The sequence below is a fragment of the Eptesicus fuscus genome, chromosome 23 (assembly GCF_027574615.1).
Source record: "Eptesicus fuscus isolate TK198812 chromosome 23, DD_ASM_mEF_20220401, whole genome shotgun sequence".
NCBI lineage: Eukaryota > Metazoa > Chordata > Mammalia > Chiroptera > Vespertilionidae > Eptesicus > Eptesicus fuscus.
The window spans coordinates 25,833,041-25,845,536 of record NC_072495.1 but is presented as its reverse complement, the minus strand read 5'-3'; the positions used below and the strand labels follow the sequence as shown (position 1 = coordinate 25,845,536).

Below are 12,496 nucleotides of genomic sequence, written 5' to 3'. Positions count from 1 at the left end.
GTGAATGCCTGAAGAGAAGGGGAAAGAATGGCAAACAAGAGGCAAGAAGTGAGCACAGTGGGGAGTTAATGGGAGCCAGAATCAGAGTGGGAACAGGCTGACTGCATGGCAGTCAGGTATCTTGAGAAACCTCAGGCAAGAGGGAAACCCCTAAACAAACGAACAGAAACAGCATTTAACCTCCAAACAAGTAGAGAAAGCGATTAGGGAGAAGAACAGACCAGGAGGCACAAACAAAGCCCGCAGTGACTTAGAGTCACGTGAATATCAGTAATCACACTGTTCTGGTTTGAAGGCACACTCAGAACTGGATTTTTCTTAAAACCCTCTACACCACCTACGTGAAATCTTGGGTAAATTGCTGGGCTGTGGACTGTGTGGGATGGAGGCCTGGGCTGTTCGGTGTGAGCATCGGAGAAAAGAGCCACTCCGGAGTGCTGAGACGCCGTGGACAGGTAGCTCTGTGGCCACCACAGACGCTGCCAGCGGGTCACACTGCAGAGAACCTGGCCTTGAACCAGCGGCCTGAGACATGCTAGGTCCTGCTCCCCACCTGAGACCCCTGGCTGTGTCTGGACAGGTGGCAGGAGTGGAACAACAAAGCAAGCAGCTGCTGCTGCTTCCAAAGCGCTCATCTGGAGGCCTGAGCAGCAAGTGGAGGTGTCCCTGCTTGTCCCTAGAACCCCCCTTTTCCGCACCTCCATACGCCATGCCCTTCAGACCATGGGGGGGAAAGCTGTGCAGGACATGGGTACACAAGGTGGAATGGCTTCTCTTGACATGGTCAAGAGCAGAGAACCTGAGCTTTGGCTGTCCAGCTCCACCATCTGGTCACTGCCAACCCTGGGCAAATTTCTGAGCCTGTCGCCTCATCAGTGAAATGGGCTGTGAAGACTAAGGGAGACATCAGATGAGCTGCCATTCTCTGTGCCTGATGCTCAGCATGACCTGCGAGGGTGGTTCTCTTACTACCCCCTCCTGCAGACGGCAAACAGAACACAAGCTCAGAGAGGTGAGAGGCACCCTCCCCACCCCAGGTCACAGAGTAAGTGACCTAAGCCAGAATTTAAACTCAGGTGGTTCTCCGACCTTGATTCCCAAGCCCTCAGCAACAGATCGTGCCTTTAGACACATATAAATGCCCAATTCAATACTTGGCACAGAGGAGGCTCTGGTTGCCCTGCCAGGCCCCCAGGATGAAGGCCTGACAGTGCAGCAGAAAATGACCACTGAGGAGGTCAGGCTCAGTGCCAGAGGGAGTGTGTGTAGGTCCAGAGACCAAGTGTGAGTAGGCATGCTCTTCATACTTGGACTGACCGGGGGTGACCTGCACCCCACCCCAAGCCTCACGGGACCCACTGCGTGAAGGTGTGCCGGGCACCAGCAGCAGCCTGTTTTCTAGGCACCGCCAGGCAGAGCTGTCACGCCATGGAGCCAGTCCAACTGTAGTTTCTGGGCTCAGCTCCTCCCACTCTCAGTGCATACCAACCGTTCCCAGCGCCCTCCTTTTCCCCACGGAACACCCTCCACCCCGAGGCTCCTCCTTTCTTTTTTAATCCTCACCCAAGGATATTTTTCCATTTTTAGAGAAGGAGGGAGGGACAGGGAGAGAAACACGGATGTGAGAGAGACACATAGATTGGTGGCCTCCTGCATGCACCCCGACCAGGGCCAGGTGTCTGCAACCAAGGTACATGCCCTTGACCAGAATCAAACCCGGGACCCTTCAGTCCCCAGGTCGACACTCTATCCACTGAGCCAAACTGGCAATGGCTGGAGGCTCTTTCGTAACAGCTCTGTGCTTCTGCATCTTACTCTGTTCACGACCTTCTTTGCCTGCCTCGGCACTGCTTCTGCCCCGCCCTGGTCATCCTCACTGTGCCCTGGGTCATGGTGGTCTTTGGAGACAGTGCCGGGGGCAGATCCCAGCACCACCCCCTTCTGACTGGGTGGTTCTCCGTTTGCTCATGTGGAAAACAAGGATAACAGTTCTCAGTCACATGGCTGCTGTGAGGATTACGTGGACTCATACCTGTGAAGCACGTTAGGAAACACTCAAAAAGCTCCCTTTTCATTCACCTCCTCCCCCAGACTACACTCATAAAAATGAATGGCAGCAGGGAAAAGCGAACTTCTTCTGTAAAGAGCCAGAAGGTAGACACGTTCAGCTTTGTGAGCCATATGGTCTCTGTCACAGCTACTCAGCTCTGCTGCTGAGCAGCCAGGCAAAGACAATAAATTCATAAACGGATGGGCATGGCTGTGGTCCCATAAAACTTCATTGATGGGCCCTGCAACTGAATTTCATTTAATTTTTACATGTTAGGAAATTCTCTTCTTTGGATGTTTCCAACCATTGAAAAGTGTGAAAACATTCTTCGCTCACAGGCTGTGCAAAAACAGGTGGCAGGCCGGGCCTGACCCCCGGGCCACAGTTTGCCGGCCACTGCGCAAGACCCGCTTCTCCTCCTGCTTCTCCAGGCCCTCCCTGGTTTCAGATCTTGGATGTCACCCAGACTCAAATCCCAGCCAACCGTGGGCTCACAGTTCATGTGAGTTAAATTAATCCGACACCCAGAGCTTGTGATTTCTTGGTCTGCCAATCAATCCATTGATCCACATGGAATGGAATGCCACGTCCCCCAACCAAGATTGCTCTAAGGAACTCCAGAGTCCGCACAAAGATGGGCCTAATGTGCTCAGAATAAGAATTGCCTATCCATTCACCCTCCTTTTGAGGGTAGGGGCAGGACAGTGGGCAGGGCAGAGGGCAGAAGGTCAGCAGGGAGCTGGCAGAAGACAGTCCTGGAGGAAATGGTGAATGAGGTCAGTCATCGAATCCTGTTATTGCCCACGCGGTTCTCTCTGGCTGCTTAGCTACCTCTGCTTTCTGGGTTTTGTGAAAGGTTGTACTTGGAGGCACCAGGGATAAGGAGAGGGTGACGTTTTTGGCAGTAAATGCAGAATTTCACGGGTCTCTCGCAGGAGTAAATAGTCATGTCCTCTTATGTTGAGTGACAGTGTTCCCAAGTCTTGCAGGATCCCTCTAAGCCCTTGGAGGAGGCGGCTGGTGACTCCCCAGTTTACATAATCGAGACCTGGCAGCAGGGCCTCTAGGCCTTACGCAGCACATCTCCCCCCATCTCCCACGGCCACCTGCCCCACCCTCCTCTGGACCTCCCCAAGAGTGGAGGGTGCCTCTTACACGCTGTGGAGCGGCTCTCACTGGGGGAGGAAGAGACCGAGGGGGGCAGAATCATTAATGTCTGGATCTGCATCTCTTGATAAACTGCTGTGAAAGGAAGTGCCAAATGTTTATCTAAGAGACGAATCCAGCCTAACCCAACAAGTTTCTGTTGAGGACAAGGCCGTGTGGAGGGAGCCGCCTCTGAATACAGCTGCTTTGTGTCCTGTGGACGCGCACCTCAGGCAACAGCTCACTTCTCTTCAGGGAAAGCCCGCCGCCTCCCTAACTGCTGCTCTAGCGGCGGCCAGTGCTCACCAGGCTGCGGTCAGAGCCGGAGGCGGCACTGGGAACAAAGCTGCAGGACTATTGACACCCCCTTCCCTCCTTCAGGGTATTTCTTTTCTGAGTCGATATCTGTGCCCTGGGCCTGCTGAAAGCTTCGGGGGTCCCTGTTAAGGGTCACAAACTCCATGAATGGGGGGGGGGGCCCTAGGTTAACTTTTTTTAAAGCTTTTCTGTGGATGATGGTAAACGATTTGCTTATTCATGTAGTTTCCTCTGCCTACAAAGTACTTGCCTTTTGTTTATCTGAAGAATTCTTCAAAGCCCAGCTCAGATGGCCCTCAACTGCACAGCTTCCCTTGCCCCCCAGGAGGGAGACAACTTTCATTTATTACATCACTACTAGGTGTCACACCCGTTGCCAGGGGCCTTCTGTACCTCAGCAACCCTGTGAGGTAGATACTGCTTTATCTTCCCTGAGGCTCACAGAGCTCAAGTCACTGCCAGTGCCACATAGCTGTGAAGTGGCAGAACCAAGACATGAATCCTGACCTGTCTGACCATGGGGCCCAGGCTCCATCACTGTCTTCCTCTGTGCCAGCTCCCTTTCCACACATATTCCTACTTTTCCATCATATTTTTTATGGATTTCCCCATAAGAGACCAGGTTTCCTTGCAAAGGTAATTCATCTCTGTATTCCCAATACCTAGAATAGTGTTTGACACTGAGCAGCCACTAATTCATTCAACAGGTATTCTGGATGCATACTGTGTGCTGAGAGAGACTTAATTCCTCAAAGAGCTTAAGCATACAGAGTAGTACAGGACATGGGACATAGACATACACAAATATCTGCACCACAAGAGAGAAAATGACATAACAGGTGAAGGGAAATAAAAGCTCTGATGATTTGGAGAAGGAGGAGATGCCGGCCAGGTCTGAGAAGGTGGTGGCATCAGAGAAGGACCTCGGAGCATGCTTAGGACTTGGACATAGAGGGCTGGGTGTGGCGGAAGCAGGGTGGCTCAGAGAAGGGAAGATATGGGCAAACTTGCCCTTGAAGTCCAAATACCAGCTGATGATCAAAGTGACAAGTCCCTTCAGGCCACTGAGGAAGAAAAGGGCCATTTCAGAGTGTGTAGGAGCTGCTGGGACAAGCCAGCCACCAATCAGATTGTGAAGAAGAGCTGGTCAGGGCAGACCGGGAGGCTCAGTTGGGCGACTGACCCAGTATCGGGGCCAGTTTGGATGAACAAAGACAATTACCTAAGAGGAATTCCGCAGCCAGCTCTTAAAATAACAAATATCATTCTAATAATAACCATCACCATTTATTGATCGGCTGCCTCCTGCACACCCCACTCTGGGGATCGAGCCCTCAACCCCAGACATGTGCCTGGGAATCCAACTGTGACCTCCTGGTATTTAAGATTTGTTTTAAATGTTTACACAAATAAAAAACATTCATTTTACAAATGTTCCTATCTGCCCTGGCCGAGTAACTCAGTTGGTTAGAGTGTTGTCCTGATACACTAAGGTTTCGGGCTCAATCCCCATTCAGGGCATGTACAAGTATCAACCAATGAATGCATAAATAAGTGAACCAACAAACTGATGTTTCTCTCTCCCTTCCTCTGTCTCCAAAATCAATAATAAAAAAAGTTTAAATGTTCATCTCAAGCTTCCCTTCAAAGCTCTTGCTCTGCCCCGTCCCAGGGAAGCTGGACCCGGCCGTGGCCATGAAGGTTTGAGTGGAGAGTGGGAGGACGTGGTCTGTCCTCCACCACGTCCTCACCCCTTCCTCTCTGCGGCTGGGCTGGGACGGGGCTGGGAGGTGCAGTTCCTCCTACCTGACAGCCTTGGAGAAGCGGCCTTTTCTCTGTTGACTGGCTGCTACTCTTCAGGACTAACGGGCTGTGTCTTCCTCCGTGTGGCAGCATCTACAACCGGCTCTCTTGTGCCATCTTGGAATTTCACCTTCCTTATCTGTAAAGTGGAAAGAAAGCAAATTTCCTTATGCGGGTGGCGTGAAAACAGAGTAAGGTAAGGAACCAGGCATACCGGTTAATAATGCGGATTTTTGCCAATAGATGGAGTTACACATATGTTGATATAGATGCGACTTGATATGTATGCTATTTGGTTGTATTGACAACAAGCTTCAAAACTTCCTATGTCCAATTTTCTGAAGGTGTTAACTTCATGGATATTTTACGCTTAATTTCAAGAGAAACATCAAAAGTGCTTGAAATTATTGTGTTTTCTTTGATTTCAAAATCCGCATTTTTAACTGGTTAAGAGCTAATCCCCATTTTTAACCAGTTAATAGCTAATCTGCATTTTTAACCAGCACAAGATTAGCTATTAACCGCCAGCCACATCCCCAACGCCCACTACAGAAATGAATTCCTTCCGAATATTTCTTTATAATGACCATTTCATAGTTACACCTGCCCAAGTCCAATGGCAATTTTCATACCCTGGGGTTGTGGAGTGGGCTCCCTCTTTTGTGTACTGGGGAAAGTCACATGCTTATCTCTGTGTCCTGAAGGAGAACACAAGCCTATTCTCCATGTTCAACTTCAAGTGGAAATACACTGGCACTTGGGGCGGGGGAGGGTTTGAGAAGGGGAGGAGATCTGCCCTTAGTATCTTACCATCTTTAACCCCCTTTAAAAAGATGCCTGCCGCTGACTAGAGCCTGGTAAGATTCATTATGCCCCAGCCCATTTTCTGGAAAGTTGTGTTGTGGAAAAGACAAATACATATAAACAACTGGAAATGGATCTAGGGGGTGGGCAGGTATAGGGAACTTAATGCATTTACAGGAGGTGGAGGGAGGAGCCCCTACCAGAATATCCGCCCAGGGACCCACAGAGTTGTTACTGGTCTTAAGGGAGTAACATGTACATGCTTCCCTTGCCCCCCAGGAGGTGGGATCATGTACATAACATAGGACAATGAACCCTGGGGACACTCCCATCCACCTTCACCATCCTCCTTGCCTCAACTTCCACAGAGGCCAAAATAAAACTCTGTACACACCCCTCTGTGTGCATGGGGACCATGGTTGACCCTAGGCTGCTTTGTCTTAAGGGAGAAGATGCCCATCTCTGTGATCAATATAAGGTCTGATCCCCACATAATGACGAGCTCATGATGGGCCCATGTGGTCACGATACTCACGGTCTTTCAGTGCTGCCGGCCCCAACCCTGCCCTCCTGACTTGAGTTGGCAGTGGGCCACCTTATACCCTGCCCCTTACACAGAAAGCTGCACTTCCCAGAACTGTTCTCCACAAGCTGTTCTCTTCCTCCTCAGGCCTGCCTGAACTGGCTAGGGTGTTCCACAATAATGTTCTCATTTCCCTTGGCAGAACTTGGCTCTGGCTCCAATCATATGTCCCCAGATGCACCTACTAGTACATGCAACTGCCCAGGAGGGACCAGCAGGGGGAGCCAGAATTTTTCAGATTGTTTAGCTAGAGTTCGACAGAAGGGTCAAGGATAAAAGCTACTACTTCTCAAAAGGCTCAGGTAATTTTCTCCTCGTTTAAGATACAGTGCCCTAGCCGGTTTGGCTCAGGGGATAGTGTGTGCCTGTGGACTGAAGGGTCTTGGGTTTGATTCCAGTCAAGGGCATGGACCCAGGTTGCAGACTCAATCCCCAGCTCTGGTTGGGACCATGCAGGAGGCAACCAATCAATGTGTCTTTCTCACGTTGATGTTTCTCTGTCTCTCTCCCTTCCACTCTCTCTAAAAATCAATGGAAAGCCGAAACCGGTTTGGCTCAGTGGATAGAGCGTCGGCCTGCGGACTGAAAGGTCCCGGGTTCAATTCCGGTCAAGGGCATGTACCTTGGTTGCAGGCACATCCTCAGTAGGTGTGCAGGAGGCAGCTGATCGATGTATCTCTATCATCGATGTTTCTGTCTATCCCTCTCTCTTCCTCTCTGTAAAAAATAAATAAATAAATAAATAAAAAATTAAAAAAATACAAATCAATAGAAAAATATCCTCGAGTGAGGATTAAAAAAAAAAAGACACACATACCAAGTACTCATTAAGTTAGCTATGATGTTCATTACTGCTCCATGTTGAGCTGTTCCATAAACACTGGAAGCTGGACAAAGTGTACATCATTCTATGATGAGATTGCTGGATTATTCATCCCACTGTTAAGTCAGGACTAGAGTCCCTTAGGAATCCAGAGAAGGGATGTGAAAGCTCTAGAAAGTAAAAATACTAAAGTGACAACACTTTGAACTTTTTAAGGTTCTTTGAGCTGACAATGCTCACAAAATTGAGAAGACACCAAATATTATTAAGCTTATTTCCAGATAATTTGGGTTTGCTTAACCAGCATAACAAGAGAAAAAGTAGAGGCTTAGTTAGGCTCTAGCTTCTGATCCTAGATGGTGGCAGTAACAATAATATTAACTAGAGGCCCGATGCACGAAATTCGTGCAAGAGTAGGCCTTCCTTCTCCCGGCTGCTGGCACTGGCTTCCCTCTGGTACCCGGGACCTGGGCTTCCCTCACAGCCCTGGCTTCGTCTGGAAGGTCGTCCGAAAGGACGTCCGGTCTAGTTAGCATATTATGCTTTTATTATAGATTATTATAGATAATAGCAGAAGTTCTTAACATGTGTGAGGTACTCTTCCAAATGCTTTGGATACATTAACAATTTCATGTTTACTGGAGCAGGTTTTCCTACTGTGTCCAAGAGATTAGAAACTCAGAGCAAAAGCATGTTACCGGCTGATGGCAGAGCCACTCTAGGAGAGGGAGGCTTTCTCATACGCCTGATGACTCTTGAAGGTGATAAAAGGTTAGGCCACTCTGTGTGGGAGAGGACAAGATCCTAGAAAGTAGACATATGCCACCATTGCCTGGGCGGCAGCAGCCTGGCTGCAACAAGGCAGGGATTTCTTATTTTTAAAGTCAGGGTAATAAGGATGCTGCTGCCAATACCGCATACAACTCAAGAACACTTAGCAGTGATGGCGGACTTCCAACTGAGCCATCAAAGTAAACGGGGAAGAAATCTCCAGGTAGAAAATAGCATCGGGAACTCAGAGAACACACTTAAGTATTTGAAGCTGGTACTTAATCTTCTATTATTGAACTGCGGGTCTGGCCATGCTGGGGCCAATCTGAGTCCATTTATGACACCACCCGTAACACTGCTCACTTCTGTTATCTGGTAATCACAGAGGGCGAGAAGGGCAGTGATCAGAACTTAGGGCTGGGCTTCACGGTGATGCTGATTTCTCTCGTCCTTACATTTCCTTTCAGCCACAATCACTCTATGATCCTGTTTTGAATTCTTTTTTTCTTCTCTCTCCATTTGACTATAAAACTGAAGTATACTATAAAATTCACTAGAAGCCGGATGCATGAAAATTTGTGCACTTGGGGAGAGGGTCCCTGAGCCCAGCCTGCGCCCTCTCACAGCCTGGGAGCCCTCGGGGGATGTCCAACACGGGAGCGGGCCTAAGCCCCAGTCAGACATCCTTAGTGCTGCCGCAGAGGCAGAGGTGGGAGAGGCTCCCGCCACCCCCGCAGCCATCAGTCCGGCTTGTGGCTGAGGGGAGCTCCCCCTGTGGGAGTGCACTGACCACCAGGGGGCAGCTCCTGCATTGAGTGTCTACACCCTGGTGGTCAGTGCGCGTCATAGTGACCAGTTGTTCTGCTGCTGCGGTGAACTTGCATATTACCCTTTTATTATATAGGATTAGTACTTCCTGACATACAGATTCTTTAAGGTATCTCTCTCTCTCTTTTTGTTAATCCTCACCTGAGGATATTTTTCCATTGCTTTTTTTAGAGAGAATGGCAGAAGAGCGGGGAGACACAGAGAGAGAGAGAAACATCAATGTGAGAGAGACACATTGCTTGGTTGCCTCCCGCATACATCCTGACCAGGGCCAGGGATCGAACCTGCAACCAAGATACATGCCCTTGAATGGACTTGAACCCGGGACCCTTCAGTCTGTGGACTGATGCTCTATCCCCTGAGCCAAACCAGCTAGGGCTAAAGTATATCTCTTAAGAGGAAATGGGATGAAACAAGCCATGGGAAAAGATGGGTGAAGAAAGTTCTGAAGAGTAATCCACACAACAGTGCAGAATGGGAGAGATGGCCAGTAGGGAACGGGGATGATGGTAAAAGGAAAAGCAGTGCCTGACCCAGAAGGTAGCCAGGTTCAGAAAGGCTGAGTAACTGTTGGCTGATTGACAGCGTAAACTGTAACAGTAGAATGAAATACCATGATTTTAAAGATGGGCTAGAGGGATTTTCCCGGCTACCTTGTTTCCCCCCCCCCCCCCGACCAGGATATATTTAATAGATAAACATCTGATTTACATATTGCTTACATACATACACATTAACTACAATTGTGTATGGTAAAAGTAATTCACAGCAAACACCACAATCAGGGCTTGGCATACCTAAAATACACAGATGAGCGTGTTTTTGTTTTTTTTTACATTTTGGAGATAGAGCAAAGCTTAGGGCAAAAGCATTGCATTCCCTAAAGCTAACCCACAGAGCCCCTCAAGCCATGTGACCGCCTAGACTAGGCCTAGCATCTGGCCAAGGTTCATCGCCCCAACTCCCAACCCAGGACTTTCCTTTTCTGTCCCCTGTTCCTGACAGCTCGGCGCTCCTGGGCTTCATCTCTGAACTCCCCCATTTATTGCAAATGCTCTTGTTAAGCTACAAAGTCTGGATCTGAGGTCTGGTTTCTCACCTCCACTTTCAGACCCAGTTCCCACCCTTCCCGCATCAGGCTTCGTGGAGTTCACACACTCATTATATTCATGAATGCTAAGGCTAGCTAGACCCAAAGCTCTTTTATGCCTTCTTGCCAGCCTGCCTTTATTCTAGGACCTCCTTAACTCCACTGCACTCACCTGAGTCTGACTTTGATTTTCTGTCCAGTTGGTCCACCATTAGTCCCAAATCGACTGTTTGCTGGGCATTTCTACATGCATATCTTGCCTTATGCCAAATTCAAAACCAGTGAGGCCAAATCCATTGCTTGTACCCTAATCAGCTCCACTGCTTAACAAGCTTCCAAAGATCATGGTATCCATGCAAGAGAAAAATAAAAGAATAAAAGGGCAGTTGAACTACTAAGGAAGAAATCACCAAGAAATTGTTTAAAAAGATAATATGAAGTGATATTAAAAAAATAGCAAAGTTTCAAAACATATAACAGAGAACTGAAATGCATAAATATGTCACAATATATGTTTATATACTATACATGAGGCCCCTAGGACCATAGGAAATGCAAAAAATTCACTGTTAATAACTCATTCTCAAATTGCCCCCCTTAAAAATCCACCTGCCCCCCTGTGCCCCACTTTGGGAACCACTGTCCTAACTCCAAAAGGCCTAAGTCATATGGATGTGGTGAGGTTTAAGGATGGATGTAAATCACTGCAAATGGATTGTCCACAGGGTGGGGGGAGGGGGAGAGAAAAACATTTAACTTCCTCTATATGAATTCAGGAATGGAAGGACAGACTATTAAGTATAGCTGCGCAAATGCCTCAATATTTGCACAACATGGAGATATTATGCAGCTCCATCTTTGCCATTAAGAACAAAGGCAAAGCCCTAGCTGGTTTGGCTCAGTGGATAGAGCGTTGGCCTGTGGACTAAAGGGTCCTGGGTTCAATTCTGGTCAAGACACATGCCCAGGTTGAGGGCATGATCCCCAGTAAGGAGTGTGCAGGAGGCAGTCAATCAATGATTTCCTCTCATCATTGATGTTTCACTCTCATTCTGTCCCTTCCTCTATGAAATACACACACACACACACACACACACACACACACACACACACACACACACACTAGAGGCCTGGTGCACGAAATTTGTGCACGGGTAGGGTCCTGAGGCCTGGCCAGGGATCATGGCTGATTGGGGCCTTCCAGCTGCTGGCCGGGGCCTTCCTTCATTCCACGCCGCCCTCTGGTGGCCAGCGCACATCACAGCAAGCGGTCGAACTCTCAAGGGGACAATTTGCATATTAGCCTTTTATTATATAGGATTTTTTTTAAAAGAACAAAGACAAGTAACCACTTTCTCTTTCCCTTCCCTTGCCTGTGGCTCATGAGTGGATGGAACTGGGGATTCATCTCCCCTATTCCCTAAGTCTTGTTCTTTTTAGAGGCTTTGCATGGATAGTGTGGCCAGAGCACAGCCCTCCTTCCCCAGCCTCTTCCTTTATTTTCAACTAAAAAGACCCCTTCTGGCTCTAACTGGTTTGGCTCAGTGGATAGAACAGTCGGCCTGTGGACTGAAGTGTCCCAGGTTCGATTCCGGTCAAGGGCATGTACCTTAGTTGCTGGCACATCCCTAGTAGGGAGTGTGCAGGAGGCAGCTGATCGATGTTTCTCTCTCATCGATGTTTCTAACTCTCTATCCCTCTCCTTCCTCTCTGTAAAAAATCAATAAAATATATTTTAAAATAAAAAGACCCCTTCTGTATTCCTACTATATATGACACCCCAAAATCCAAATATAAGCAAAGGAATATGACTGATCTGAACCTGACAAAGATACACTTTTTAAAAACAAGTCAGTGTTCATAAACATGTGTAACCCATAAAGGCCCTTTTTCAAGGAGTATAGCTCAGCTGGTGTGGCTCAGTGGATTGAGCATTGTCCCGTGGACCAAGAAGTCCCGGGTTCAATTCCCAGTCAGGGCACATGCCCGGGTTGTGGGTTTGATCCCCGGTAGGGGACGTGCAGGAAGCAGCTGATCAGTGATTCTCTCTCATCATTGACGTTTCTCTCTCTTTCTCCCTCTCCCTTCCTCTCTGAAATAAATTTATATACATATATACATACATACATACATACACACACACACACACACACACACACACATATGAAGGGGTATAAAGAGTGACTTCTACCTGGATACTGTTATTTGTGCTCTCTGTGGTCTCTGTGGTTCTGAGACCCTCTTGGTTGAAGCTAGCATGTCCTCCCTAAGTTGTTCTGC

General features: G+C 48.3%; 1 long non-coding RNA gene across 1 annotated transcript; it reads right to left on the bottom strand.

Moving 5' to 3' along the window:
- Nucleotides 1-4,266: 4,266 nt before the first annotated feature.
- LOC129148080 (uncharacterized) lies at nucleotides 4,267-10,527 on the bottom strand. Its single transcript, XR_008555261.1, has 3 exons — nucleotides 10,389-10,527; nucleotides 5,321-5,456; nucleotides 4,267-4,578 (listed from the first exon to the last, which is right to left on the bottom strand). It is a non-coding gene; the product is annotated as an uncharacterized LOC129148080 (long non-coding RNA).
- Nucleotides 10,528-12,496: the final 1,969 nt, after the last annotated feature.